This window comes from Chionomys nivalis, chromosome 1 (genome assembly GCF_950005125.1).
Source record: "Chionomys nivalis chromosome 1, mChiNiv1.1, whole genome shotgun sequence".
NCBI lineage: Eukaryota > Metazoa > Chordata > Mammalia > Rodentia > Cricetidae > Chionomys > Chionomys nivalis.
In genome coordinates, this window is record NC_080086.1 from 106,246,726 (window position 1) to 106,273,222 (window position 26,497).

At 47.5% G+C, this 26,497-nt stretch overlaps 1 long non-coding RNA gene across 1 annotated transcript; it reads right to left on the reverse strand.

Annotated features, from left to right (window-relative positions):
* Window positions 1–6,657: 6,657 nt before the first annotated feature.
* Window positions 6,658–25,039, reverse strand: LOC130879160 (uncharacterized). Its single transcript, XR_009057557.1, has 4 exons — window positions 24,687–25,039; window positions 19,514–19,686; window positions 13,162–13,972; window positions 6,658–7,880 (listed from the first exon to the last, which is right to left on the reverse strand). It is a non-coding gene; the product is annotated as an uncharacterized LOC130879160 (long non-coding RNA).
* Window positions 25,040–26,497: the final 1,458 nt, after the last annotated feature.

Sequence of the window (26,497 nt, forward strand, 5' to 3'; positions counted from 1 at the left end):
AGAGCACGTTCATTATTGTAGGACGAGGGGAGGCTTAACTAAAGAACGTGTTCACAGCATCCAAAAGATCTTGAATTGACACTGTGTTTTTGGTTCTTGCTCCACAGACTCTTTAGCACTCCCTCCCCACCCCCACCCCCGCCTTTTTATGTGGTAGTCATTGTTCTGCCTGAAGCCCAAAGCAACAAGCCTGAGCTATTATTTCCCTGTGGATAAATGGTTCCACTAGCTGACAGTCATGCCAATAGACTCAGGTTAGAATGGCTCTCAGGGCTGAGCTTCAGCTTCTATCTACCTGGCTTGTCTCTCATTGCCCTTGGGGGCAGCCTTCTGGTCAACCTGCACCCTGTCTGAGCAGTCTGCACAACCTGCCCTCCCCCCACTCTCTCCCAAAGGATGTGGTTTCCTTTAGTCATCCACGAGATCACACTTTCATGACCCTTTCCAAATGGAGAGCTGGGCTGGGGGACTTGGGGGAGATAACACACAATTGAGTATCTCAATTTGTATCCTCAACACTCACAAAAAAAAAGTTAGACGTAGCCTATGCCTGCAACTCCAGTGCTGGAATCAAGAGTCAAAAGAGTCCCTGGAGTCCACTGCCAGCCATCTTGGACAGATCAGTGAACTCAAGATTGAATGAGAGAACCTGACTCAAAAACTAACATGATGGACAATGAGAAGAAAGAAACCTGACACCAAACTATGGCCTTTAGACACACATGCACAAGCACACATGTGAGTGCATGCCTGCATGCATGCATGCACACAGACACACACACACAGACACACACACAGTGGAGCCAGTCTTTTAAGTTTGCATAAAATCTCCTTGGGCCTCTGATACTATACCCATCATCACCCAAGCAGAACTTCCTGCCACGTCTGTTCAGCTTGCCTGGGCATGGTATCTAGTTGATCTGATTGTACATATGGCCGTGTGGAGCTGGAAGGGTTTCTCCTTCCACAGGGCCTGCCTTATTCTCCCAGGAAGCAAAACCTGGGGTTCAGAAGGGAAGCAACTATACAGAATGAATATCAGACACTTAGATGAGCCTCCATTCAATCTACAACAAGAGGGTGCTCCTGAAGTCTCTTGCAAAGGAGCCAACCTGGACAAGGACTGAATTTTGGCCCTCACCTCTAACCCATTTTGAATGGAGACCTAGGAGCTCATTTTGGGGGGACCACACCTTGGAAGGACACACTTGAAAACAGACCCAACATCGGCAGCACTGGTCTCTTGGTCACACTACACCTAAGAACAGGACACTCCCACCAGGCTCCCTGTAGGACAAGCCAAATACAAAGAAGAGCTGAGGGTCTCATTTCATTTAAGACCCACAGCCCTACAACAATCTCTACCCAAGTAACTTCCATGTTCTGCTCAGAATTTCAGGGTTATGCATGTCACTCTGCTTACAGTGAAAGACCTAGGGCGTCTAGTTAATCTGAGGCACTTGCTGCATGGTGGGAAAGATAAGAGGTCATCCTATCTGTCTTTGAAAGCAGTTGCTGTCCTGATCATTTAATGCTTAATCCAGAAGAATATACTTGCTTTAAATAATGTTAAAGGCGCGACACCAAGTAACAGGCAGTCTGCCTTCTGTGCTCACTGGGGATTAGTTCCTGGACCCTCAACAGATGCCAACATCTGCAGACACTCAAGCGCTTGTATAAAGTGAAGAGACATTTGCATGCCACCTACCATAGACTCCTGTGTGTTTTAAACCTTTTCTCCGTTGCCTACCACACCTACAGATGTGTAAAAATCTCTGCAAATAAGCCTCGCACTGTGCCTCTCTGGCAAAAAGAAACAGATCTGTATGTGTTTGGTTACAGAGGGATATTTTTTTCTGAATATTTTCAACCTGCCATCGTTAAATCCACAGTCGTGAAAGCACAGGCATGGGAGGCTGCTGTGCACACCCACACAGAAAATCGCTGCTGTTTTTGAAGCTTCTGTGTGTGCCACAGGATTTTCCTGCCAAACAGCATTCCATGCTCCAGCTCTGTAAGGGAGCTTTGCTGCTTGTTCTACAGATGAAAAATCCCCCATCTGGGGTGGGACTCAGTTGGTAAAATACCTGTGATACAAGTTTGAGGATCTGAGTTCAGGCCCCCAGTCTTCCATGTAAAAAGCTGGGGGCAAATGCCAGGGGGAAAACACAAGGGTCCCTGGAGCTCACTCAATGAGCCAAGTTAGTTGAGCTCATGAGTTCCAGCTTTACTGAGAAATTCTGGGTCAAAACATTAGGTAGAAAACTATCTAGGATACATCTGATGTCAGCCTATGGCCTCTGTACATATGTTCTCTCTCCTCCCCCCCCACACACATACACACATACACACAATGCTCCCTCTTTCACACTCACACAGAAACACACATACACACACAATGCTTTCTGTCTTTCACACACACATGCACACACACACAGAGACACACACATACACACACACAATGCTCTCTTTCACACACACAAGCACACAGACAGACACACACACATGCTCTCTCTCACACACACACACACGCACAGAGAAAGAGAGAGAGAGAGAGAGAGAGAGAGAGAGAGAGAGAGAGAGAGAGAGAGGATGATGATGGCCATGATTCGGTTGTGCAGAGAGATCATGAAAGTCCTCCAAAGCCAGGGATGATGATTCTCTGCTTTCAAAGTAATATCCAGTGCTGGATCTATTTGAAACAAAAGACAAAACCTATGGAATTGTCTCAGCAGGCTTGCCTTTCTTAATGTAAAGAGACATAGATACAAGCAAAACTGCTGAGCGTTGGGGCTAAGATCCATCACCAAAATGTTCTAGACTTTCTTCCAAAAACCCGGGCTGGTTTTCCCAGAAAAGTGTCCCCAGTCTCCCTTCTTCAAGCTACACACAGAAGACACACAGTGCTTGGCAGGGGCAGATCAAGCTCTTAACATTGGCAGGGCTCTTGTGGAGTGAGGATCATTTGCTTGCTACCCATCACCAATGAATCAGTACCTTCCTATTTATACACATAAAAACCTTCAGTATCGAAAGGGCGTATGAAGTTCCCTGCCATTCCATGCAGCATCTTGGCTCCTGACCATTGCTGTGTAGATGCCATGTGGACAGTAAGCTAGCCACCCCAACCAGCCAGCACCTGTAATTACCTAGGATTACATACACATAGGTGTCCTGTCTCAAGCTATTTCACACCCAAAAATAAATACCGACATTTCTCTGTAGGGATGCTATCGGGGACAGTGCTAGTATATTATGGGAATAAGAACTAGGGTAGAGATTTGCATCATTTATAACCACAGCATTGCATGTGTTTGGTGTTCGCATGTGTGCACTCGTGCTGGTGCTTGAGGCCTTGTGCGCATGTGAAGAGACTGAAGAGAGCCTATCGGTGTCCTGCTCTACCATTCTCTGCCTGTTTCCTTGGGATTTTTTCACTAACCCGGGGCTCATGGCTATCCTGCTGGCTTGATGGCCAGGAAACCCCAGCAATCTCTCCACCCCTCCCTCCAGGGCTTATACGTGGGTGAGGCAACACGGAGATTTTATGTGAACCTTGGGCACCCTAACCCTGGACTTCATGCTTACTCAGCAACATCTCTTACCCACCGAAACATCTCCCCTGCCCAGTCATGGCATTTTTGCATGACTGTGGCAGTTTGCAGAATTCTTACTCAAGCCTTCTACCTTTATTAAATACGAGCTGTATTTAATATGTATCTTTGCACATATGTGTGTGAGGCTCAACCTCCTTTGAGAATTTTGTCACTGAAAGCACCCTTCAGTTGGGAAAGTGTGCAAATGATTGTGTGTCCCCAGTGAACCCTGTTGGAGACAGAAGTGATGTGTTGCCCAGTTCCTAGGTTTCTTCTGTCTGAAGTCCTTTGTGGAATAAAGCTCCAAGGATGGAGACCAGCTACTTCTGTAGGAATTTCCCCCAATGCATTCTTTCCAAAGGACCATCCAGAGTCTTCTCAGTCATCACAGTACAGATACAGACTGCTGGCTGATGGAGGAGCTCCCTTCAATAGGAAGGCTTTTAATGTGTTCTGTAGTCTGGAAAAGACTTTCTTCTAGGGCTAACGGCTAGGGGAAGGCCAGACCCTCAGAAATGCTCAGCACAGCTTGGCTAGGCATTGCTCTTGATCATATTTAAGCATACCCCAAATCACACACACACACACAAAAAATGTTTTTAAATCATGTTTTTTAAGGCAGGAAAAGAGAGAGGAGGAGGCAGGAGAGGCATGTTTGCAGAAAACAGTCTCTACCATCAGATTCCACTCCAAGCTAATCTCCTAGATGCCCCTCCTCCAGCTGCCCAGGCAGAGGCAGTTGCCAATAACCCTTTATTCCCAGAAAATAAAAACCAGTTAGCAAATGTCAAGGTGAAAAGTAAAGTCAGCTGAATAAGCAAACAGCCATCAAGGGCTGCTGAGCCTCTGAAGCCCCAGGTGGAACCCGCAGCTCTCTCCAACTGCACATTGCTCCTCTGCCTGGAAAGCCCGGCCATCTCCGGGAGAGGCGAATCGATTAGAGGCCACCTTTTGTGAAAGCGATGTTATCATCGAGGCTGTAATTTATGCAAAGAAATTCTGTGGCTAGAGATGATTAAATTAGAGTCTACAATGCAGGGATTTCTACAGCACGGTCCCCCCTCGGGGGTTCTCACTTTTATCTACATTAAGATCAAGTCTGTGAAAATTTGGTGCATATGGTTTGGGATCTGAAAAAAAAATTAGAACGCTTCCACATGGCCCTGTGTATTTTTGAAGTGGAGAGAATACCACCATGGCTCAGGGAGCCAACCCAGCTTTGGAGGAGAAGACTTTGCCTTTCCAAAAGCAAAAAAAAAAAAAAACAGTCAGAAAAGGGCTTTTCCTGAGACTTCCAGGAATGAAGCTGTACACCCCACTTCATTTCAAATGAAAGCTTTTAATGTAAAAATGCCACACCAGATGGAGCAGCCACAGTCAGTTCTCCCTGTGCTATATGGAGCAAGTGTGACCTGAACCACATCTCTCCTGCAGCTGTGATTACACAGGCATCCCCATCCCGGTTCCCTAAGATTCACCATCTTAGCCTGGTGTTTGGTGGGTGGTAGAGGGAGACAGAGGCGAGCCTTTGGGATGGCCTGTACTGAAGGCACAGCTCCACAGGCTCAGCACCTCTCTCTCCCTCAGTGATGCCTAACTCACCAGACTCCTCCAGATGAGTCAAGCAGAGCAGAGACAGGACAGGGCTGCAGGAGGAAAATCACAGAGGATAACAAAGGCTGGTTTCCTTGCAGCAGCCTTGCAACAGCTTTGCAACATTGCAGGACACCAAGGCCCTGTTTAAAGCCACGTAACGTAGGATTTTAATGGACTATTTACTATCTAGATTTTTTTTTTAATGTATATACGTTCTGTGAGGGGATCAGTTAATTCCCAGACTGCACCCTCTTCTCTATATGTATAGCACCCATGGGGGAAAAAATTACCTAGGGAACAGAGGAGCTTGCTGGGGGCTGTTACTGGCAACCTGCCGCTAGGCCTGGTGAAGCCTGTACTCACTTCTTCCTCAATTCCTCCATATAACCTGAGAGTCAGCAGCTGCCCTCTGGGTCCTTAACAAAGGAAGCTGCGGCTTAGGGTGGGGGAGGCTGAGTTGGAAAGGAACAAGGAGTAGCCTGGGACTCCTGGAGGGTATGGTGAAAGAAAGGGGTCAAGATTCATCCGTTAACACAGTATGACCTTCTGGGCCCCAGGTCGAGTCCGCCATTTATCATGTCAGGATGGAGGTGCGCATGGGGCGCTTGTGCGTGTGCCTGGAACATATTAATTCATGCTGAAACCCTAGGGGACACCACCAGCCATAAAGTATCCTTCCCAAAGACAGACTTGGGAATAAATAAATGCTCACTACCTCCTTCCTCCTCACGCACACATCCACACATGCAAAAAAAAAAAAAAAAAAAACCTAACTTCTGGGTCCAAGGAAAACCTGACCTTGAGCCAAGTCATCCCCATGCAAATTGAAGTTTAACATGGTAGGCTGTGTGCCCTTTAAATGGCCTCCCACTTCCCTGCAAACCTATGGGACAACAAGCATGCACATGGCCCCACTTGGCCTTGAATGAGGCTGGAAAAGCAGCAGCTTGGGAGCAGCCCCCATGAAGCTGGTGCAGCTGGCCCGAGCTGCCAGCTGCTGGGCTTCTTAACAATGGCTACGCTGAGGTTTCCTCCATCCACGCCCACAAATGCAGAACGCCTGGCGGCTGAGATGTGCTTTTGTTCCCATTTCTCCCTTAATAACTGACTGCTGAGAACTGGTGGAGCAAAGCCTGAGCCATCCCGAGTGAATGGAAGCAGAGTGAGCCTGCCAGGCGGGGGAAGGAGGGGCAGTATGACTTCCTGATGGGCTCTAGAGCTCCAAGTTTGTGAGTGATCTCTCAGGCCACCTCTCCAACCTTTAGAGACCATTCACCACCTCTTTCAAGTGCACTGGAGAACCAGGCAATGACCACACTCTTCCCTCTGTCCCCTATTCAGCTCTATTTGAGAAAGAAAAACAAAAAATTAAAAAATAAAAAGACAGCGAAACACCTCTTAGGATTCGGGCAAGAGCAAAGTTCGGAATGCAACTATTAAAACACATGAAAATAATAAAGCCTGTGATAGCATGACTGTATTACAGTAATAAACAGTTCTGTGTAAGCATTTATCTGTAGAAAACACCAGAAGTCTTCTGCAGTACCCACTCTCAGGAATCTAACAGGGGACACCCACATTTGTTTGTCTGGAAGTTTCTAGAGATCATCAATACCATGCTGGGTTCCTCCATCCACCATTCACAAACCAAGTCCATATCTGCTTTTGCTTGCCCGAAAAAGGATCGTCTCTGTCCTTTTTTTCAACACCAGCATTGACTGGACATATTTCTAAAGAACATGAAATCCACTGCATCACCTTTTCTCCAGGTGGAATAAAATATGATCCTAATTTGTCTTCAACCTTCTCAATCACAGCACGCTTTAAGCCACTCCTCCTGGACTTAAGCAGAATTTCATGTCGTTCAGAATGATCCAAACCCCGGGGAGGAGCTGTACTTTCTTCTTCCGTGTTCCTCAGGGAATACGCTATCCCGATGTTCCCCAGGAAATTCCTGAAGACAGGATGCATTAGAGCCATGTCCAACCCAGATATTCTTTCTGAGCCTTGAATGACGGTTCCAGTAGAAGCAGAGAGTCCCCTCTACACCGTGTTATCTCACTGATGCTCCTAGGACCAATGCCCTCAAGATCCTTATGCCCTCCATGATCCTGTGAATGAGCAAAGTGCTTATTTCAGAGATTTCACCAAACAGGTGGCATCAACAAGAACCAGCCATCGCCTTGCCCAAACACATGTTATTTCCATGGTCCAAATACACTCTTACTTTTCCAGGGAAGGTTCTTCACCTCTTCTGTGTCCCCCTCAGGTAAGCCAGAGCTTTCAAATGCAGCATCTTGAGTTATCTCCGAGTTATCTGGGCACTTCTGCCTTGGGTCTCACGATGCAAAGGCCAAAAGGAACACATTTTCGGTCAAAAAAAGAGAAAACAACATCATCATGATGACTGAGAAAGCTGATTTATGAGTGGTGTTATCAACACAGCTTTCAGATTTCGACATCGCTGTCTTGACAAATACCCAGAACCACAAAGGTAAACAGATCCAACAGCTAGGGTGCAGACATTGAAGAATGTGGTATCTGTGGCGCTCTGTTGTGTCACCGGAGATTGGGCTGGTTTCTTCACCTGTCACAGGTAGGACTCTAGATAATGAAGATGATATAATCCTGGAGCCTGCTGACCGCGGGTGAGCTGGGCAGCTCTGTTCACTGCAGGAAGCTGGATATCTGTTAGAGCGAGAAATCAGCCAAGTTTAAGATAGTGAGACCCAGTGATTCCTTTCCATCATTGCCATCAAATCATGTCCTACCATGTAGAAAACTCATCTCTGATGTCAAATCTACAATTTCTCTTTGTATGTGTGTACGTGTGGGGGTACGAATTTGTGAGATTGCTTGTATGTGAGGGTGAGCAGGCACATGTGTGTCTGTGTATATGCAGGGCAGAGATCCATGTCCTCTGTCTTCAACCTCTTCAATTTATTGTTGAAAAAGTCTCACCCTGAAAGTAGAGCTAGCTCACCAGACAGACTGTCAATAAGCCCCAGGGATTTCCTGCCTCTGCCTCCGAAGGCCTGGGTCTGTAAGTGTGTGCCACAGTCCTGGGTAGCTCTGGTCAACATGACACAATCCAGAGTCCCCTGGGAACTTGAAGAATTGTCTCTTTCTGATTGCCCTGTGGGCGTGTCTGTTGGCATTTTCCTGGTTATTGATTGACGTCGGAGGGCCCAGACCACTGTGGATGGTGCCACCCTTGGTCTGGGCCTAGTAAGCCGTCAAGATCAAGACGGTGTGTGGCTTCCCCCAGGGCCTCTGCCTCATCTTCTGCCTCGAGATTCCTTCTTTGAGCCCCTGCCTTAACGTCCCTTCATGATGGATGATCACCAGTAAGCTGAAATAAACTCTTTCCTTCCCAAGTTGCTTTGGGTCATGCGGTTCTGTCACCGCAATAGAGAAGCTAACTAAAACAGCCCCCAAGCTTGGGATTTTATGTGGGGCTTGATATGAAAACACAGTCTCGACGTTCAGGTGACAAGAACATTGTTCACTGCGTCACCTGTCTTCCCAGCCCTTCACTTCTCCTTTGATACACCTACTCCCAATTTTCTTTCCTGAAAAGTGAACTGTTGATGAGGGCCTCTTGAGGACAATGCCCGCCCCAGCACCATGAGACACGGATGCACAAGGAGGGATGGCAAAGCTTGGTATGTGTTTTTGGTTTTTTGGTTTTTTTTGTTTTTTCTCTTGGTGTCCTGGCAACTGGATATTCCAGAAGAAGCCTGGAAATCCTTCCAAATGGGAGACCAGTCTGCCTAAGCGGAAACTAGAAAAATGCATCAGATACCAAGTTGGCGGCAGAGCTGTCTTCATAAATCGCCGTCTGCAGGCCTTTTAATGTGTCAGTGTACCCCAGCCATTAACCGTGTTTAATTGCTATCTCCGGTAAGTTCCGTAGATCATTACTATACCAGTCATTTTTCAAAGATCCTCGTTAGCACAGGACTAGGGAACACACACACACACACACACACACACACACACACACGGACATGACAGGAAATGTCTAGAGAGACGCTGTAGAGAGGGGGCTGGTAGCAGCGAGCCAGCCCTCAGAGGGGACCTGTCTCTACCAGCACTGTAATGAGATGCACTGCACACACCGGGCTTTTCTACTGGGTCACATCAGGCAAGATAAACCAGATGCCTGCTCATACCAGCTATTTTCCAGGGTATATTTACCTGGTGTCCACAGTGCCCAGTGGGGAAGAGGGTGGCCTGACGGTAGCCGCTTTTTTTTTTTTTCTGGTTTTTTCGAGACAGGGTTTCTCTGTGGTTTTGGAGCCTGTCCTGGAACTAGCTCTTGTAGACCAGGCTGGTCTCGAACTCACAGAGATCCGCCTGCCTCTGCCTCCCGAGTGCTGGGATTAAAGGCGTGCGCCACCACTGCCACCACCGCCTGGTAGCCGCTTTTGAACAATGTTGGGAGGATTCTGGGACCATCACCTCCTCGGAGAACTCCCAATAGTAGAGTATCAACAGGAAGCTAAGCGAGTCTTTTGCCCCTGTCCAAGGTCAAGCTGTGACTCAGCACAGCTTGACCTTGTGATTCAAGATCATCCGGGACGTAGTCCTCAAGGATGTTTCAATAGTTAACGGAGATAAAGAGGAAAGGGAGTCCCAAGTGAGCTCACCGAACTTTGCGGCTACGGCTATCTTTATGTTGCCATGTCTGTTGGGTCACCTTGTGTCACTTGGGCTGCATCTCTTTCTTTTCTCTTCAAAACACATTTGGAATGATCAAAGGCCTGTTCTGTGTTTGGCAGTGTGTCTCATATGCAGTCAGTCATGTTGGGTACATCTATGTCATGGTGGTAAGTCCCCACAGGTGATCCAGGATCACCTTCTGGATATGTGACTTCTCTGGAGTCAGGGAAATGCCTGCCAGAGTACAGGCATCTCACTGTGGTGGCAGCCACCCTTTAGTCTGGGCTCAGGGCCTCTGAGTTCTGATGACTTTGAAACTGTCACTTGACTCCTACCTAAAATTTTGTAGACAACATGGGTTAGTGTTTACTGAGACTTCCATACCGGGCATGTGCTTTCTTCCTTAGGACTCTCACCGCAGCCTTGTGCCAGTGCCTGTATGTATTTTATTGCTACCTGCCTTGAGATGGAATATTAAACCTTGCGAGATTTTATCCTGCCCCATCCCAGTTCATGGCTGCTTAGTTCTAATGCCTGTGACACACAGTGCCTATAGCCTCCAAGACAGAAACACCCAGCTTCAATGCCCAGGATGTCTAAAAGTGTAGTGTGTCGGGCCCTGAATACATGTCTCATTCCAATAGTTGGCAGGAGTTTAGGCTTCAATCCTCATTTGGTATTCTAAGCTTCATCTCTTCCATGTGGATTTCCATGGAGCTATGTGGCCCTGTGTCAGTAAGGATGCCACGGCATTCTCTGTAAAGTCTATTATCATAATATGCTATGTTGAGAGCACTGAGTGGTTGAGAGAGAGTGTGGAGTTTGTGCATGGCCAAGTTTGGGTCAAATAAAATCATTTTTCCCACCACCATACTTAGACTGGACACCAGTAACTTCCAAAGTAAGAGATTCAACAACGTGACCAGAGTTCTTGGAGTTTGAGATTTAGGATCCCAATTTTGTCTTGGGTGTTGCAGGGCAGATTGTGGGTCAGAAATTTCATCCTCTACACCATGTGAAAGGGGACAGAGAGACACCGCAACTTGTCATCACAGGTTGTATAGTTCAGAGGTGCTACGGAAATGCTTGGCACTCGGAGCTGGGCCACACAGCACTGCCCATCTGCCTCTTCCAGCTGCAAAAAGGACATGACATGGTAGACTTCTGCCCAAGAAAACAAGCAACCTCCTGGGAGCTGTGCCACTACCAATATCAAAATCACAAAGGCGGGGATGGGATAGAATCACTCCTCACAAAGGATCCCAGGGCCTGTGACCAGACCTTTGACCGGTCCTCATTGCATGGGGCAGAATCTGTCCAAGTTCCAGGGTGTGTACTTAAGGCATGGATAGATGGCTCAGTGGGCAAAAGTGCTTGTCACTCAAACACGGAAACCTAAGAACCACACTGCAACTAAGCAAAGGAAGGAACTGACTCCACACAGTCATTCTCTGGACTAAACAGATAGACAGATACACAAATACACATACAGATACACACACACTTTTTAATTCTTATTTCTGTGATTTAATGAGAAAGAAAAGAAAAGTGACCTCACGGAAGCCATTGATGAAGGGCAGATGGAGATAGTTGGCAATAGCAGCCACCAGACTTCTTATCCAGGAACTCACTGGGTCTAACACAAAGGGCAGTGAATGACCATGTAGGGCAAAGTTCTTAGTCCAAGGGATTTTAAATGTGAGTCCCTTATCCACAAAGACACTAAGAAGTGTAGGGGATGCTCGCAAGAAAGGTTCGCAGCTCAGGTGAGTGAAGGAACCCGGATTCCTCTAATAGCTGGTTTCCTTTAATTGATCAATTCTTTATTTGAATTAGAGTGAACTGCTACATCAGCCTCCTGCATGGTTAAAATGAGCCCTTCTTTCGGTGTATAGGCTCCGTGATCGTGGCACGGTGTCTGCTCCTTGTTCTGGGAAAAGCAAAGCAAAATAAAACAAACAGAAACAAAACACCCCAAGGTGTGCATCAGGCTTTGTCCTCTTCTCTCCTGAGACCCTGCGTTGCTGGGTGCATGCACCCCAACTGCTACGGCAGCTCCCTTTAGCCAGCCAATCCCGGTTCAGACTCTAATTCACAGCACCAATATCCCCATCCTAGCCAAGATGCCTAAAAGTTCAGACTGAAGGAAGAACAAGAAAGGATGGTTGCTTCCCTTTGTCTGTGATGGTTCCTTTAAGTTGTCAGTTTGATGGCAGTGGTTATTTTTCCATTGCTGTAATAAAAGACTATGACCGAGGTAACCTATAGAAGGAAGAGTTGGGGTGCTTATGGTACCAGAGTGATAGGAGTCCATCATCATGGTGCTGGTGGGGCAGTAGCTGAGAGCTCACACCTGATCCACAAAGAGGAAGGAGAGAGAGAGAGAGAAAGAGAGAGAGAGAGAGAGAGAGAGAGAGAGAGAGAGAGAGAGAGAGAACAAGCATAGGGATGGCCAGTCTTTTTTCTTTTTCTTTTCTTTTTTTTTTTTTTAACTTTTGAAGCTTTAAGCCACCCTCCCCATGACACATTTCCTCCAACAAGGCCACCAACCTGGATCAAGTATTAAAACATCTGAGCCTATGGAGACCAGTCTCACTCAAATTGTTCCATTGACACAATCTGGACTCGCTTGAGAAAGGAGACTCAGTGAGTGGCTGCCTAAATCAGGCCGGCATGCAGGCATGTCTATAGGGGACTGTTGTGACTGTGTTAAAGTGAGGAGACCCACACATTGGGGCTGAATACAAACAGACGTGGTCTCTCGACTCCTAGCTGTGGATATGGCTAGCTGCCCCAAGTTCCTCCCTTGACTGCCCCTAGAGAATAGACTGTAACCTGGAACTGTGAGCCAAGCCTTCTTCCCTACGTTGCTTTTTCCCCAGCTGTTTTATCACAGGAGCAGAAATGAATCCGGCACTAAGAAGCATTCGTGAAAACATTCTACAGCTAACTCAACACGTATAGCTATGAATGTCGGGATTGCTATAAAAACAGCATCAATTAAAAAAAAAAACCAAAACAACAAGAGCATTGTGAGAAACATCACAATAAGCTATATATCAAGGCAGTGATCGTATTCCCGTGAGGGTTATCCAAGTATCATCAGTTCTGACTTCCAGACACAAGCTTAGGTATCTGAATACCAACGTTCAAGGAATGTCCTCAGGTGACGCAAGTTAGAACATCTGGTAGCGATGTTTCCCCTATGTGGGATGCCTCTCTGCTAAACCCCGAATGATCTTTTTGGTTAGTGTTTGTTTCTTGAAACAGTGTCTTATATAAGCCAGGCTACCCTGGAACTCACCCTGCTGGCAAGCATAGTCTTGGATTTCCTTCTGCTGCCGCTCTTCCCTCTTTCCTCTGAGTGCCAGGATTTTACAGGTGTGTGCCAACCACACCCACTGCAGTGGGAACAGCGCCATTAAGACAGTCCTAGGAGATTCACGTTATTTTGCAAGTGCGCGAACTCAACTACGTCCTCAGTACTTCCCACTGAAGCCTTGGCTGTACTCATGGTATACTCCCAGCCTGGGTCTCTTCAAACTGGCCCAAATGAGCCAGGCACAGAGAAACTCCTGATGACTTCTGTCCCTCACCAACCATAAAATACATTTGCTTCATTTGTGATGAAAAAAGACATTCTTTCTCCCTCTTGAAACAAACAAACAAAAAATCTTAGCTAGATGGAAGAAATATGTAAGTCGGAGTGCTTTTCTGTTCCTCCAAGGAACTTCCTAGAACAGGTCCTGTACGATGGTCCTTCCCGCCCGAGGCATTACCTCTCGTCATTACAGGCCACGGTGACCCGTCCTGACAGATGGAGACAGAGAAGAGGCGGTGGTGGTAGCAGAATTGGTTCTCTCGCATGCCAAAGAAACAAAGAGTTATTTTCCAAGGTAGCAATGTGGGCTCTAGTGTCTTTTCAAATCTTGGTGTCCAGTGATATCACAAAACACCTCTGGGTCTCCTTAATGCCAAAGGCACTTTGCACAGGTCAGAGATGAATTCCCAGCCTCAGATTCCACACAGAACCTTTCAGGGATCCTGATGAAGACCACCTCTTGTCTTCGTTAGCGTTTCTATTGCTGTGATAGACCACCAGGAGCAAATGCAGCCTGGAAAGGAAAGGACTTATTTCAGCTTACAGTTCCACAGCATGGTCCTTCACTGGGTGAAGTTAGGGCAGGAACTTGGAGGCAAGAACTGATGAGGCCACCATGGAGGAACCCTGCTTACGAGCTTGCTCCTGTGGCTTGTTCAGCCTATAGTACCCAGGACCATCTATCTACCTAGAGGTGACCCCACCGTCGTCCCCCCCCCCAAGTTGCTGTTGGCCATGATCTTTATCACAGCAACAGGGAAGAAAACTGGGATGGTGGCCATAATACACAGTAACTATGGGTAGCCGCACAAGATGGGGTCCTTCTATGCTCCATCATGGACAGAGAGTGGGCCCTAGAGACCTGGTTCCTCCCTCAGAGGGGGTAGCTACTGGCTGACTGGGAGGAAAGGGTACTGTTTCTTCAGAGGTGTTGAAAAGGGGCCCAGAGGGGAAAGAAAGCGGGTGGCTAAGGGAGGTGAATATAATCTCAACTCATCGTATTTGTATGAAACTGTAAACAAATATTTTCAATTAGGAAAAAAAAGGAAAGAAAAAAGGCACAGGCCCCAAATAATAAAACACTTTGCCTGAGAAAACAAGGCATTCCTTATCAAGGCTGTTACAAGGTTCTCCCCCCCCCCGTTACAAGAGCCCCCGCTTTTTACAATTCTTGCTGTGTGCTGCTGCAAAAAATAAATAAGCAAATAATATAAACATTTCTCCAACGTTTAGTATCCCAAGAAAATATCCTGTTTAATAAGATAGCTTGAAAACTGGCACGTGGAAACAAATCTAACCCTCAATTTTTGGTTACCATTAATTAATGACTTCAACTCTCAATTTTTTTTTTTTTTTTTTGCTGCAATTAGTTACTTTTGTGATTATTTAATTAAGCAAACCATTCACACAAGCAAGGTGCTCTTTCAGTTCCCACCTATGACCTTTCCCAAGCTTGTTTACCTGGAAAGACACAATGTAACTAAAGCCCGTTTCCCAGCCTGGGGAGGAGACTCGGGAAGCAGCAGGCGCTTAGTGCCCTCTAAACTTTCCAGGCCACTGAGGTTTAATTACCCAGCCCAGCTTACTGTGGGGGATGGGGAGGGAGTCGGGGGTAGGGTGACGGAGGCTGCAGAACTGACAAGCCCCCTTCCTCCACCCACTCCGCCACGGGAGCCAGCTGACAACCCAGTGTACCGGGGACAAAGAGGGGGCAAAGCTGACTGCAGGGACTTCTGCATTCAGCTGGCAACTTGAAATGCTACATTCCCCCTTTCCAGTAAATTCTGTGTTGGAAAGATTACCGTCTCTCTGCAGGGCTCTAGGCTGGCCTGGAAGGCGGAACTGTAAGGCTTAATTTCCAAAAGGGGTGTGAGCTAGAAACCCCTTCAAGACCCAAGGACTGGGTTTTGTTTTGTGACCAGCTACTGCCACAAAAGAAGGACCCACCCCCATTCCAAGTATTCAATTAACCCTGTGTGTGACGCCTAAGATGGGAGATTGGTTCAGTCCCCATTCAGGGGATTCAGAGGGGGGCTTTCTTTAAGGATTCTTTTTAACAAAAGAGGCCAACTAAGTAGCTTTTTTTGTTGTTGTTGCTGCTGGGCACTGGCCTATTGTTACCTCCAGAGGGACCTTTTCCACTTAATTGGGCTTCAGAATCCCATCACTATTGTGTTTGTATGTAGGGAATACCAGCCGAGGAAGTCTGCAGGTTTGTCTCTAAGCACTTCTGCAAGCAGCCCCAAGCCTCCTTAGCTGCCAGATGTAAGTCATACCGATAGAAAGAATTTCATAAAATTAGAACCACAAGAATGCTTCCTACGCTGAGTTTCTGTCAGGCATCAGAAGCTGCCATCGACATGTGTGTTGTTCTCCACTGGACGGCTGGATACCTTGGGTTCAGGACCGGCCTTTAGGAAGAAGGCAACCTCCATCAGCTCAGCTCACCTAAGTAGTTCCACCTCTCCCCAAAGGCTTTGGGGTTCAAACAGAAAAGAAACTGAAGTGAAATGTGCATAACGTGGGACCCCAATTCCTGGGCGGGGGAACAAGTGGGAGGCACAAATATGAATACTGGGCCTGATGTCAGACAATAGGTCATGCGGAGGCCGGAGGAAAATCCGCCATACCACCTCTCTTGGAGACTCCCTTCTGTAGGGTTTTTACTCCTTAGGTTTTTTGTTTGTTTGTTTTTTCTTCTCTGAGACAACAGTTATCTTACCACCTGAGAAGTTAGATTTCTGAGAGGCCGGTGCTTCCTGTTGGTGGAACCCAGCAGATGTCAGAAATAGTGGTGGCTCTTGCACAGCATCCCTTCTACAGGTAGCACTATGGAGAGCTAGAAGATTCCACAATGAACTTAGTAGCCTCTGGCCTGTCCTGGGAGTCTAGGGATAAGTACCCATTCCAGGCACAACTGTGATGGTGACTATTGTCAGCAGCCAATGAGGAGGCTCCCCAGCACATCTGTGATAGTGACTATTGTCAGCAGCCAATGAGGAGGCTCCCCAGCACATCTGTGATGGTGACTATTGTCAGCAGCCAATGAGGAGGCACCCCAGCACATCTGTGATGGTGACTATTGTCAGCAGCCAATGAGCACGTTCTACCGATTCACAACACCTGGTCCACCTCACCAGTGAGCATTAGCCACCTAGCCTGGGTGACTGCCTGGAAATGCCACATGAGTGCCAAGGAGACCTAGTTCTCTCTGCTGAGGTGCACGATAGAGCTTGCCACTGTGAGTCCCAACTGCACAGGCACAGCACATGGAAGCTGAGGGTGGCCGCTGGCCTCTGACCCACAAGTAGGGCAATGTGCTCCAAGGGTATTTTTTGACAAACTTTGCACAGACAAAAGGACACCCAGCTCTGGGGACAGAAAGGGCCACTCATGCTCCCCCCACAACCCTGCCCTTTGTTCTGTTAATGAAGACAGCAGAGGGGCTGGAGAGTAACTTGCCTTACAATCACAGAGGCCTGAATTCCATATCCACAAGGTAAAAAGCAAGGCATGGCAGCATGGGATTAGAATTCCAGCAGCGTTGGGGCTGCAGAAACAGGCAGATCTATGAGGCTCACTGCAAGCCAAGCCGACTTTGGCTGAGCTCCTGATCAGTGAGAGACCCTGTTTTGAAAAACAAGGAGGACAACAGCAGAGAAACAGCAGCTGAACTAGTCTTATGGTCACCACACAGATAGAAGGGTGCCTGTATGCATACTTGAGAACACACACCCCACCACCACCACCACTACCACCACATAGATAGAAGGGTGCCTGTATGCATACTTGAGAACACACACCCCACCACCACCACCACTACCACCACATAGATAGAAGGGTGCCTGTATGCATACTTGAGAACACACACCCCACCACCACCACCATTACATAGATAGAAAGGAACCTGTATGTGTACTTGAGAACACACACACATATACCAAATAACACTTACCCAAGTTACCCTTGTATAAAATAATTTTTGCCGTTTGTATAAATGAATTGAGGGGGAAAAGCTTTCTCTTCATAGAGAGTTGAACCTACTAGCCAGAGTTTCATCAAGATTGTGTGTTAGGGGAAGTATTACCTTATCCAGGACAAGGGTACAAACCCTCTGACCCTTCCCACGGTCCCTTTGGAGGCCAGAATGACACATAATGAACTTGAAAGGGCTTAATGTATGTTAGTAAACCCCTCATATATTTGAAGATCTAAATCAAATCTAACATTTTAACCATTTTATCAAGTGTCACGTTTGTAGTGTATGTCAGAATTGAGAAGTGAATCTCCCATCTGTTAGTAAAAGGGCCCAAAGCGGCAAAAATAAAAGACAGCAAGGGATTACAATGAAAAGAAATACATCTTCCCTCAGCTGAAGTAGGAGCCAGGAAGCCATGTGGGTCTCCATGGACCCTCTCTGAAGCCTGCAGGTTGGGGCTGACACACACTACCTTCCGGCTTTCTCAGCTGTAGCCCTGGCTCACACCAGGTTAAGAGATGGTGGCTCCCTCTGAGAAACACTGTGGCTGCAACGAGGGGATGGATATACAACAGACCGGGAAAATGCAAGATGAAGGATTTGAGGTTGCCAGAGGTCTCATTAAAGGGCAGGGAAGGAAAGTCACAAAGAAAAGAAGGTGATACGTCCTAAGGGATTCATATGTGCCCAGTGAAGGCATGACAAGGTTTAGATGCTTCTAAAACTGGGTTCCGGCTGTGTTCAAAATGCTGGGCTCCATGCACAGCATCACAAAACACCTCCCTTCCCAGTACACACAAATGCAATTGTTCTGGGAACGTTCATTCCCATTCTTCAATTCTATCATATGGGTATGATATACCCGCTGCTAGTCTCCGGTTTGGGTCATTAATACTTAGCCTATCAACTATTAAAATTATGTAATAACTGTTTCAATCCTTCACAGCTCCCCCTATTTCTAAAATCCTCTACTCTGCCTTTAATGAGCCCAGTGCCAGACAAAGACCAATCAGAATGTAGACTCTGTCTCTTTAAGAACAAAAGGGTTTCTCCCTTCTTCCTGCTTCCTTACCCATGGCTAACCTTTAGAAGCCTCCACAGCAGCTAAGGAGTCCCATGGGAGCAGCTGCAGGGTTTCATTGAAAATCTTAGCCCATGGGTGCAACCCCAGGCTCGTTCACTTCTTGTCTATTCTCTGGTCACATGTGGCTTTTGTCCCTTCTTTCATTCATCACCTCTGTCAGCTGCTGGGTACAGAGTGAGGGGTGGGGGAGAGAAGGGAGGAATTCCCGAGGGAGGTGAGTGACTACCAGTCCCACGCCTGCCTGGACCCATTCCCAAGCCCAGTGCACAAGTGTGAAGTCTGACCCCTAGGAAGAGAACAGAGTGCATATACAGCCACCTGGGAAGGTCTAGGGGATGGTGGAATGAGGAGGGGGAACAGGCATCTCAGAGCAGCTGGACGGAGGTGGGGCATGCAGAGAACCAGGCAGGTCCCAGGGGGTCAAGGAAGAGGTGGATAGAGCTAGAACTGATCCAGAACCCCACCTTCAAAGCAGACATGGTGGGAACGTCCGAGATCAGAGGCTCAGCATTGGCATTCCACTTCCCGACCTGGGCACCAAGCAGCTTCAGACCTCAGGAAAGGCTTTCCCCAAAGTCCTACCTTTTCTGAACCAGTCCCTTCCCCCAAACTCCTCGACTGGACCCTCCCCTGAGAAGAGGTTTGCTTAGGCCTTGAAATGTAAAAATGAATTTCACTGCCTCCTTAACACCGGTGGGTTAAGACACCTTGGCCTCCTCTCCTTCTCCCCTGGGGCAGTTAGTGACTTGTTCACAGGTTGTTAACCCACAGTGGAGATGGAGGAGGTTCCCAGGAATAGGTCTGGTGAGGCCAAGCAGACAGGAAGCAGAGGAGGCAGAGGGTGGGGAAGATGGTTGACTGGGCAGAAGCTCAGTAAACTAGAAGGCCACCATTCAATACAGAGAACCAATGCAGAGAGCCTGATGTGGTGACAGATATCTGTAATCTCAGCACTGCTCTGGCAAGATGGGAGATGGAGATGGGAGGATTACCAGGAAGCTCCAGGACGAGCCAGGAGTACAACTCCAGCAGCAGCAGACACCTCACCACTGACAGTCAGGCGCTGTAAGCTCTTCTCAGGTCTGCCACATTCATCAGTATCACTATGAGATGGGAGCTCTGGTCCTCTTAGATCCGCCCCAGGAGATGGACGCCCAGGCCTCACCTGTACGTGACAGAGCAGTAGTATATAAAGAAGTATTTATGCCATACCAGACAAAGACAATTCTTACAAGGGCTGGATCTTTTGAACCTGACCTTGTCTATTCTGCTTTCTGAAGGACATGAATATGGGGGCAAGCAGCCACTGTGATGTCATGTGTGTGGAAATCATACGACCCTTTGGGTAATTCACCGCACTCTAGAACACCCTGCAAACTCTAGCCACACTTTGCTTTGGTCTGATCCTTTCTGGTGCACACACAGATCTGTGGGCTTTGCAGTAGAGGACATTCAACCCTAACCCCTTCCCCCACTCGGGGCAAGGCACATTCAACTGGCTGCTGAGATCTCTGTCATCTCTGCCTATGTCCCTTTAGACTCCCTGAAGCCATGTCAGTTCCCTTAATTTCACTGTTCCTGAGGCTGAGATCTTGAAGGGTTAGAAGTTACCATTCCCTGGCATGCACACACACAGGCACATACACCTACATGTACACACACCTACAATACATCCCATGTGTCTTGTAGCCCATTTGAATGAAACAAAACTTTCCCCCTGGCCTGTGCCTGGACTTTATCCTGCCTCGCTGGCCTTTCACAGGGACTGGTTTTCCTTCTATTGCTCTAGTGTGCTCTGAGAGACCCACCCCCAGGGTCTCTCCTATAGCTTAAAGTGCACCCTTTCCCTTATGGTCTAAGCAGTCTTCCAACAACATTAGCCCGGCCATACTCTTCATTTTTCTTTGTTTCTCTGTGTGGATTTTCTTTCAGCTGTTTGGACAAGAGGCCCCCAACAGTTTCACTAGATACCATGCTGAGAGAAGAGCCCTGCATAAAGTAGGTGACAGTAGGCATTTGTTTTCTTCATTTGATTTTTTTTTTAGTGAATTAAATGTGTTCTTGAACATTTTCGAACATGTATAAAATGCATGCTAATTGCTTCTCTCCCAACCCCTGCCACCCCCTCCTCCCCTCAATTCTCTCCCACATTCTCGTCTTTGTTCTACTTTATGGCCCGCTGCACTTAGTAAATAAAAAGGTAGCCGCAGAGTCTCAGCCTGCTGTGCTCCTCCCCCACAGACACAGGTAACCCCCCCTACTGGTGTCCTAAGGCAGTCTCATAGCCCTCATCCTAGCACCTGAGAGCATCAGCCTCATCAGTACCATGCCATTCAGGTCAAACAACTCTCTCTCTTTCTCTCTCTCTCTTCCATCAATTCATAATTTAGGCCAGAAAGAAACCTAAATGGTCTCTCTCATGATGTATGGAGACTTCAGCACAGTCTGGGGATCCTACCAGCCCCTTGGTGGTAATGAGAGCCGGTCACCTTCTCAGGAGCTGGCTTTCCCAACCTGCAGAGAGGGAAGGAAAGGGGTTCTGGAAACTGTCATAAGAATCCAGGTACTGTGTGGATTTGACATGAAATGATCCCAGAGGTTCATGTGTTTGAAGGCTTGGCCCCTAGCGGATGGCAACTGTATTGAGAGGTTTTGGAGAATCCAGGAAGGAGGAACCTGCTTAGAGGAAGTGGACCCCAAAGGTAGGCCTTTGGAGGCTGTGCCTGGTAATCCCCTCCTCACTCTCTACTTCTTGAATACCATGTGGTTAAGAAGCTCTCAGACTCCCTAATTATGTGGCCTAAATGTTCGACCCCGTTCCAGAAAAGACAAGCAAACCCTGACGAACCCCTCTCGCGCTGTGAGCTAAAATGGCTCCTTCCCCCTTGAAGTCAGTATCTCAGGAATTTTGGGTACAGTGATGCGAAAGTAGCTAATATATAATATAATAAAAATACATTTAAATGGTATCAAAAGCCATTAAAATATTTTAAAGAAAAACTCTGATACAATATAACGGTTGGTGCTGCCATCTTGTCAGAATCTAGAATCACCTGGGTACGTCTGTGAGGGACCTGGATTACACTAACTGAAGCGGAGGGATATACTCACTACGAGCAGCACCATTCCCTAGCAAGCTGAACACTAAGGCGCCCGCAGACACCACTCTCAATTCATCTGCCTAGGTATGCTGTCATCAGCTTCCTCAAGCTGCTGCCTCTGGGACTTCCCACACTGTGAAGGAATTTGCTTTAGACCTGCAAGTCCGAACACCCCGCCCCTTCTTTAGGTCGTTTATCACACCAACAGGAAGAGAAACTAAGATGTACAGGGTGGGGGTAGGGAGAGGGTTAAAATAGAAACTATGACTCTGGCGTATAAATGACATTCAAAGCCAGTGTACAAAGTTTTAAAGTGTATTTTGGAAAATAGAGAGTGCTTGTGTGTCCCTCTGTGCTTGACTAACGTGTCTGTGTTCAGCCTAATAAAGTGAACTAAGTTGTTGCTGCTAAATTATGTTATTTTCATGACAGGGCCCTCCTCATTTCTCTAACGAGAGCGAGTCGTGTGTTAAGTTCTCTCTTATACATATGGATGGTGTAGGCTTGTTGAGCCATGGTAGTCACCGAGTTATAAGCAATGCTCCTCTCTCTCTCTCTCTCTCTCTCTCTCTCTCTCTCTGTGTGTGTGTGTGTGTGTTTATGTGTGTGTGTGTCAGAGAGAGAGAGAGAGAGTCTTCTGCACACTGAGCTCCTTGATTCACAGTGTATTTAGCTATTTTTTGGAAGCCAAGTGAGGTCACATAGGAGACACTGGATTCAGAAGAAGGCGAACAAATCCTCTCCACCCTTGGGTTGCTAATCAGAACTGTCAGAGGCAACGTCTTTGCCACCCAATGGAACTGCTTTAGAAAATCCTTCAGGGAAGGAAAATGGATCTGAGGAATCCGCAGTGTACGCTGGAACAATCATTTCCGGAGGTCCCACCAGACCGCTAACACAGCAGCCATATCGACAAGCTGCAGGCTAATCGTTCTGGTCACTTGACTGCCTTCTCCAACCTCTGATACAGAGAGAGAGGCAGCTGCATGCTAACGTTCCCTGGCACCAGGCTGCCTGGGTTTTTTTTCCTAGATGAGCTCTGATGCACTTGTCAGAGTCTTTGTGCTAACTCCAGCTCCTGGCTCACATCCATAGCTTGCCACCTGGGCTGAGGTGGTGAGGCAGATCAGAAAGAATAACAGGGACCAGAGTTCTCAGACTTGCTGCACAGTCAACGAAACAGTGTGGGGGCACCAGTGCCCCCACAAACCTGTGACTTAGTTTCCATATCATGAACCCAGAATTTGATTATGGGACAAAAATCTGAAACAAAGATTATCTAGTTTGCGAGTGTTAATGCTAACCCATTATCAGAGAGCCACTCTGTGCTGGAGCAGGTGCTATCCAGACCTAAACAGGGTCTTCTTTCTCTTTATCACAATTCAATCTTAGCTAGATCGTAGCCACACCCCATGCAATGCAGATCAAGGGTCCTGTTACATGTTATCCTACATGTATGTACAAGCTGCCTGACCTTCCTGCCCTGATCTTAAGCATGCATCACATAGCTTCTGAGCTGCTTGCAGCCTTCTGAAGCAGCATCTGGATTCTCGTCGCCAATGTCTGCATTTCCTGTTGTCATTCCCCAGTGGAACATTCCTAGGGGAAGCCTTCTGAATTTCCCAGGGTTGTGGATGTTCTTTGTCTCTCCCTGAAGTTGGATGAGGTCCTTCCTCCTATGTGTCCCACGCCACTTGTGTGGGGTCTTCCTGGGTGTGAAGCTGTAGACCCCAGGCTCAAAGACCATCAACGTTGGGCTACTGCAGATCAATATACATAACGTGTAACCAATGAGACTCAAGCTGGAGGGGATTTTTTTGATTTTGTGGCTAAACTTAAACAATGACCGTAGGTGATGCGGGTGTGGAGCCTGCCAGAATAAACACTGAAGCTGAGAGCAGACCAGGAGTGCAGAAGGATGCAAACCATGTTGTGAATGGATGAAACAGACATATCTCCTCCTGGACAAGACCAAACGGGAGGTCAGAAGTTATACCCACCTCAGTAGTGGGGTTTTATCACCTTGCCCTTAGTAGGCAAGGATTCAGTGGGTGATTAAATAGCAAACTCTCATAGGAGATTAAAGCTCTTGGACGCTAAAACTATTTCCTGTGAACTATTTCCTGTCAACCAGCATTGCCTTTCCAGATCCTCACCATGGGCCAGAACCCCGGAGGACTGGCCCCAATTAGGAATGCATTTATTTTATCAATTTCACCACATAATCAGACTTTCCAAAACTTAGCTTTATCTTGTCCCTTTTCCATCCCTCAGATCCAGAGTCTCCCCTAGTCCAGAGCTAAGGATACCAGGGCAATGGTACCTGTGGATGTGCCTGCCTAAGCCTGAAGCTGCCCCGACCTGAGCCAATGTGGTTCTTGTTGCAGGAAAACTGCTTTGTGTCTCCTACGATGCCCTCGGCCAATTCTCCAATGTGGCAGGGCTATCATCAAAACTGTTTCAGATGGTGGACCATTTTCATGCATGTCAAATGCCAGACCCTATAGCAGGGATGCTAATACAAAAGCAAGCCAGGGCATAATTCGATCCCCACAAGAGCTCAAGCTTGCTGCAGCAAGCTTAACCATCTTTTCCTGTGAAGAATTCAGACACAACCTGGTTATGAGATATTTCCCCCTAATACCAACCAGCTTCCTGGTAAGTCTAGAAGGGTTTTGAATTAGAAATGGGCCACCCCACCCCCAATCCTGTGTATTCCGTGGTCACCATCTCAGTCCCTTTTGAAGCATCCCAAGAAATTTCCCTGGGGGATACATTAATAAGATTCTGGGCTGTGGGGACTCAGCAGAGAGTCTGGACTACAATTCCTCCTTGGCTCCGTCCCCTCTGAGATAATCCTCCTGTTTTTCGAGGGGACTTTATGAACAAAGTGCAAGCTCAGCTCAGTTCTTTCTTTTTAACAAGGAATGAGGGAAACCCGAGAAATCGTCCGGAATCAATCTGCCGTATCACAGCGCCAGCCTCAGCAGAACGACAGTTCCCATAAACATGGCAGAGCCAGGAACCAGCTGGCCAGCCTCTGGGTCCCCCAGCCCCGACTCACCTGAGCAGTCCTGCCCAGGTCCAGCTTCCTCTGATGCTCAGCCTGGAGAGCTCTGTCTCTTCTTAGAGGCAGTGTGCATGCAGTGCGCTTTTCCCTGTAGCCCGGCAGACATCAAAAACATTCCCCAGACTGCAGCATGAATCTAAATTCGGGGTCCTAGGCAGGGGCTTCCAGAGGTGTCTGACACTGCTTGGCACAGCCGGTAAGTGTCTCAGCTCCATCCAAACTGCTGACCTGGCATGGGCGCTGTGTGGTACAACTCATCTCGCTGGCGCGAGGAAGCTTTAACTATCTCTTCTCCGAGCTCATAACCTTCAAGTCACAGACTGAGAGAACATCCCACGATGCCACAATGCTCATGCCCCCAAGCTGAGCACAATCAGCCCCTGCAAAGTGTGCCAGCTAGGAGGAAGACACCACTTCCAGGGGAGTGCATCTGAGTTGAAGGCTGTTTATCCCCACCCCTCCCAGCTAAGTCAATCACAATACATCTTAAGTGGGAAGATATTTGGATTTATTCTAGTGTTCGTCCATAAACACCTACTACCCATTGAAGCCATGCCCCCCCCCCACTATGAAAATGGTTTCACAACCCTCCCCTTATTCTGGTATGGCATATTGTTCTGATTTAACTTATCTGCTTAAGACTCCCGTGGAAAGGATATGGTTGCCAGAGGAGACACGGCTATTTAAACTCTGCAGTGGTTTCAGAGGTTAATCGTACACACCAGGATAGGGCCGTGTAGCTGGAGGGTAAAGGGTGTGTGTGAAGAACAGAGTTGAAGCTCCAGAGATCTGGGTTCCTGGGGTAACACTGCTGTCACTGCATAGATATTGGAGTTATTTGGTTCCCGGGCTTCGGAAGCTCCCAGCTGGAAGATGTCTTTGCTAGCTGATGCGACCATCCTAGCTGGTTGAAAACATTGTCATGCTTGTATTCAGGGCTCTTTTGACCAAACATATCTACCCTTAACTTGCAAAGGCCAGAACACATCGGCAAGAACCCCTCGCGGTTCTTGGGTTTCAGAACCGCCATCCTTTCACTTAGCACTTAAACTCTTTCAATAGCAATGACCTCAGTGTCCCCATTACTGGGGCTTGGAGTGGACTGATGTAGTTCTTGTGAGGAAGAAATGGTTTATTATATGGAAAATCACCCAGAACCTATGCTTGACCTACCCTGTGACCAATAAACGCTGTTACTGCAGCTATAGTCTGAGACTACCATGATAGTGGTACAGTAGAGTATCTACATTGGGGTGTGTACACTGGGGTGTGTATAGTAGGGTGTGTACAGTAGGGTGTGTACAGCAGGGTGTGTACACTGGGGTGTGCACAGTAGGATGTGTACAGTGGGGTGTGTACAGTGGGGTGCATACAGTGGGGTGTGTACAGTGGAGTGTGGTACAGAAGAGTATCTACATTGGGGTATGTACAGTGGGGTGTATACAGTGGGGTGTATACAATGCGGTGTCTACAGTGGAGTATCTATCTGGTTACTGGATCTTTCTTATCTGGTTACTGGAGGTGGGAAAATCCACATGAACGCAAGCAGCACCATTCCATGGACTTGCTCCTAGAAAGTATAAAAAAAGGATGTGAAGCAAGTGCTCATGCAAGCATACATGACTTCATTTACTGCCTGTCTTGGACTCTTTCTCGGATGTGAGGTAACCACTGTCTGAAGCTCCTGCCCCTGTAGCTTTTCCTGTCATGTTTCTTAAGATATATTTTTATCATGTCATTTTATCACACCAATAGAAACGAAGCTAAAACAAACCAATAGAGCCTCATCAGTCAAAATCTCAAGG